At 35.8% G+C, this 5,174-nt stretch overlaps 1 long non-coding RNA gene across 1 annotated transcript; it reads right to left on the minus strand.

Moving 5' to 3' along the window:
• Positions 1-2,912: 2,912 nt before the first annotated feature.
• On the minus strand, positions 2,913-4,364 carry LOC134813560 (uncharacterized). Its single transcript, XR_010160035.1, has 3 exons — positions 4,176-4,364; positions 3,419-3,663; positions 2,913-3,227 (listed from the first exon to the last, which is right to left on the minus strand). It is a non-coding gene; the product is annotated as an uncharacterized LOC134813560 (long non-coding RNA).
• Between the last annotated feature and the right edge of the window lie 810 nt (positions 4,365-5,174).

Consider the following 5,174-nt stretch of genomic DNA (forward strand, 5'->3'; position numbering starts at 1 on the left):
AACCGAAACTTTTTTGACCGGGTCAAATGCTTTTATGCTTTTCAAATCAGATTGAAATAATAAAAAATAGGCCGCGGAACCAGGAACAAGAATTTTAGTGCCCAAAATTTGGATCCCCAAGTGGTGTCAAAAACGCGATTTAAATAGGTAATAATTATTTCAGTATTTACAGTAGTTTCTCTAACTCTTAAATTAGCAGATACAAATGAGTATAACATATAAAAACCAATATCTATTTACAAACTACAGATACTACTATACTTGGAAATGTGCCGTCGCTAATTATTGAATTTTATCTTTTTATACATAGCTGATAAGATTTTCAATGCATGTAAAACTATGCACTTACTGCAGTACAATATTGTTTCGACTCCAAAGTAGTGTGCTGTTTTTTGCACATGGCCCATGGGGGCCAATCGAAACAAAAATACGATTTAGAACTGGCAGATGCTGAATCAGCAGATCGAAGAATCTTTAAATTATTTACTATTTTTATCGTATTGCCGTGTAAATTTGATTCTAATGCTAATTCTAATATTTGAAAATGCTGTCTTTAAATTTGACCCATTTGGGTCACCCAATAAATTTAGAAAGCGAAAACGTGGTGTCAGTGAAAGTAAAGAATTATTGTCGTCCGGAGGACGGGTACGCTGCTAGTGTTAGCTAATTTGTCATTGAAAAGCTTAAATTGTGACTCTGAATCCAACAAAATTCTTTTAGTTTTACTCACAGATGACTATTAGTATTAAATTCAAATAATTGTAACAGGATATATAATATATATATGAACAGACCTGGAAAAAAAACTGTTTATCGTTCAAGTGCAATGGTGTAAGATAAAGCACTAGGGAAGTCGACAAGGGAATTCGACTTCCAATTAAAGCTCAAATAAACTTAATATTTTATAAATACTGATATTTTTACCAAAATACATAGTACAGTACAATCTATTTGACCAAAACCCATAATTATGGGTAGAGTGGAGCGCTGTCAGTGTCTCTCTTTCCCAAACAAAAGGCAATGATATCAATTTGAATGACCGTTATCAAATACAAAATGAAACCGAGAATGAAATCGGTCGCTCGCTTTTCCCACTCATTCATGGCTTACGAATTGTAATAAGTTTCGATTTATAACATGTAATCTATTTCAATTGTAAATGAATGGGGAAAACGAGCGTCCGATTTCATTCTCGGTTTCATTTTGTATTTGATAACGGTCATTCAAATTGATATCATTGCCTTTTGTTTGGGAAAGAGAGACACTGACAGCGCTCCACTCTACCCATAATTATGGGTTTTGGTCAAATATCATCTCTTTTTTATTATAAATATAATGTAAGGGTACTTTACAAAGCCGAAATGTAAACTCATAACTTCATTAATATTATTAAAGAGGTGATTTCAACGATTTCGGAATTTAACCTTTGAAAACATTTCCTTGTGTTTAGGTAGGCATATCTGTTGATAACTGACTGAATATGACACTTTTTACTCAATCAAGTCGGTATTAAATTCATATATATAATGCCATTTAAATGTCGTGGGAAAGAATTTATTCGAAATAAGAAATGAGAAAAATTCTCACCTTTCGCACGTGCAAACTTTGAGCGAACGTTGCGTGCGCATCCAATATCAAATCACCGTAAAATTTTATTATCTTCGTATTTTATATCTAGTTTAATAAGTGTGGAAAGTTTCAGAATATTTCAGGAAGAACTCTCATCACAACGGGACTCCAAAGCTGATAAAAATCGTGAAAATACCAATTTTCAGTGATTTTAGCAATTTTCTATCATTTTGGGCGTGTCCTCACGTGTGCAACTTTTTTATTTTCAACTTTAAAACTAGCCTATGACACAATTTAGACCATTAGAAAGCAAAATTGAGCTTCACAACTCAAGGGATGGCTCAACACCAGAGAATACTAGAACGTAAAATTAGCGTTTTTATAAAATTATTCTTTAAAAAAGCATAAACTTCAATAGCGAATATCTTTATGAAGGAGCAAGCTAGAAAAACTTTCCGGTAGATTTTCAGAATGCTTAAACAATTATCTAACTTCAATAGTTCCTCAAATTTTGAATAAAATTACTCCTTATTGGCGTAAAATCGATTTTAAAAGTGATTACTTTGTCAAAAATAAAGTTTTTTAAATGGTTAACTTGATGACGTCATCAAGTGGTGATGATGATGTTAAATTACTTTTTAATGTAATGTAAACTAAATTCTAAACAATTATCTTCAAGACCTGTGGTCCGAGATGGCTGTATCTTTAAAGCTTCTGAATCTACGGACACCTAAATATAGCCTATAATTGACTGGCAAAGCGTCTATCCCTGAATATATATATGTATGTATCCCGACAATCTGTCGTAAAACAGGGGTTCTAGAAAACTCATTTCCCGATGCTCCTGAAACTTGAAACTTTTTTGCAGTCGATTTGGTCAACGTCTAGACGCCTTGCAAAGTTTCAGATCTCTAACTCAATTTTAACGTGGTTTTTAAGGCACCTGAATATGGCGATTTCGGGTTTTTTACCGAATTTCGTATAACAGTGCTGGCGCGTATTTTATGCAAATTTCTTAAAAATCTCCACATAACTATTTCTTATTTCTGTCATCTTTGACATCAAATTAGAATGTTTTGAACTAAAAATAAATCTGCAAAACGACTTCCGATGAGTCTTAATGCCTGAAAAACTCCTGCCGGAGGCGGCGGCCTTTGGCCGCCGCCTCCGGCCGGAGTGCACGCTTCGCGTGCACGAAGGAGGCTTCCAACGTGTACCAAAGGGGGTGTAATAGTAAAGGAGTTATAATAGTAAAGGGGGTACATAGTATACCCCCAATAAAGACAACGCTCGTGCTTGCCAGCACTGTGATTTTGGTAAAGATATCACATTATCAGATCAAGTCCATTTTGTACTAATTATTTATAGTCCCCCGATTCCACATCGTTGAGGTATTTTTAGTCATCACCATTATTTAATGACGAAGATCAGGGTCCGTTTATCACCAATTCCTAAGAGCAACATCCCACATCAAAGCAAGTGCTGTCATGAAGGCCACGTCAATGTCAGGCTCAATTGAGAGGCGGATCAAGCCGTGCTTATTACCGCTCATACGAGCAAACAGCTGATTAGTTTCGCCATCGTATATATTTACGTTGTTTGTTCGTTCTCGTGTACATGTCACAGAGCATTTCATCATTATTTCCGGCTTAGAATTGCTGAAGAATTATCATTTGTTTAAAATAGTTTTAATGAAAGATATTACCTAAGCTTGTAAGTGTTTAACTACTTAACCTACCCGAAATCAACAAACTCTCTAATTAATTTGACCGTAATTACAAATTAATTATAAGCTAAAATCATCCAATTACTACAGAACACTGTATAGATTTAATTTCTCTCTCGGTACCTGTTATAATCATCAGTGACATGAACGTAGCATTTCATGTTCCTGGTAAAATGTCTGAAGGCCATTGTAATCCTCCGTTGATTCATACCCTCACCAGTGGCAGTACAATTCATGTGCCATATGTATCGCCAGCCCGTCAAGTATCTCTTTATTTTGCAAAGCTCGTTCCCATATTCATCAAGCATTGCAGATTTTTCCCGCTCGAAGGTGGCTCTCCATGATTTCTCTGTATCCGATGAAAGTTCCTTGTGGAAATTTGACTAATGAAGAACTTAAATGCACATTAAACACCAAAACCATTATTCACAGTTACTCCGCTCCTACTAAATCGCTCGCCCAAATTTTAAGAAAATTCTTGTGAAAAAGCCCTTTGGGTATGAGATTGATCTAAATCGGTGTATTTTTGGACGCTGATTCCGAATTACCCGGACCCCCTATGACGTAGGGTGAAAATGCTTCCCTAGAGAGTTATGGGCAAAAAACCGTTTTGGTCACGTGACAGGCTAGTAAAACATGAATTCGATTGTTAAGGGCTCGGGTTAGGGTTGTGGTAAGGGTTATGCCCTACTTATGGATAGCTTCGGGGTTATGGTTAGGCCTTGGGATTAGGGTTGGGATTAGGGTTTATGTAAAACCGTTTTGTACAGCTGCAAAACCATAAAAACCAAAGTCACGTGAAATTTTTGGGCGAGCGAATTAGTAAAAGCCCGATTACTCAGATATGATTTTGATAAAGCATTTTGAAACTCATACTCACTTGAAGAAATAACGTATTTCCATTACCATCAGTGATATTGTAACGGTCAGATCCAATATTGATCTGAAATGGTCCTGGCATGCAATATTGGGGCCCGAAGATACATATTTTGTGATTTGGATCCGCTTGCCTCAATGATTGGTGAGTTTTAATCGCAGCCATATTTAAGAGCACCTATAAAATCTTAAATCATGTTGAAGAAAATGTGAATAATGAATATTTGTACATTACTGTCATTATGATTTGTTTTTACTCTCGATCATGTAATTGGTAATTGATACATATGTGTACAATTTGTTAAACCATGACTAATTTCCCGATAGAATTACAGCCAGGATTGCTTTAAACAAGCAGATAACATGAGCAGATGTGCTTGTTTTACAATAGAACTAGAAGTTACACTTTAACAGCAGGACTGCAATGTTAATAATCGAGCAGGATTTTCATTTGATAGCAGAGTAGCATAGAGTATGTAATATCCGGATCGGGAAAAGAGAGCCTTAACCTTGTCGCAATGAACGGGAACACTGCAAATTTTGTCCCATAATAATATTCATAGCTGAGGATTATAATACAGAAATCTCTGGATTATACTTATATAGAACATGACAGAGTGTCCGCTAAGCTCTCTTGTTGATCTTATAGTTCTTATAAGATGTGGATACTGGCGGGGAGGTGATAATTGTTTGTTTACATTAATAGTGAGTACATGTTCAGCAGGCTGAGGAGGTGATAATTGTTTGTTTACATTTTAGGTCGAGTACATGTTCAGCAGGCTGAGGAGACGCTTGTAACGCCTTCTTGTTACCCCCCTTTGAGGGCCCCGAATTATTTTCTGAACGAAAGCTCAAAAATAACCGAGAAATCGACCTTCTTATTAACTTATTTTGAGGACCGTTTCTAACCTAAAATTGCACGAAAAATCGATTTAGCTAGGTTTCAGAACCTATAAACACTTCCTTATCCCTCAAAATTGATGTTTTATAGTTTAGAATGTGA

The sequence above is a fragment of the Bolinopsis microptera genome, chromosome 3 (assembly GCF_026151205.1).
Source record: "Bolinopsis microptera isolate Bmic1 chromosome 3, MBARI_Bmic_1.0, whole genome shotgun sequence".
In the NCBI taxonomy this organism is placed as follows: domain Eukaryota; kingdom Metazoa; phylum Ctenophora; class Tentaculata; order Lobata; family Bolinopsidae; genus Bolinopsis; species Bolinopsis microptera.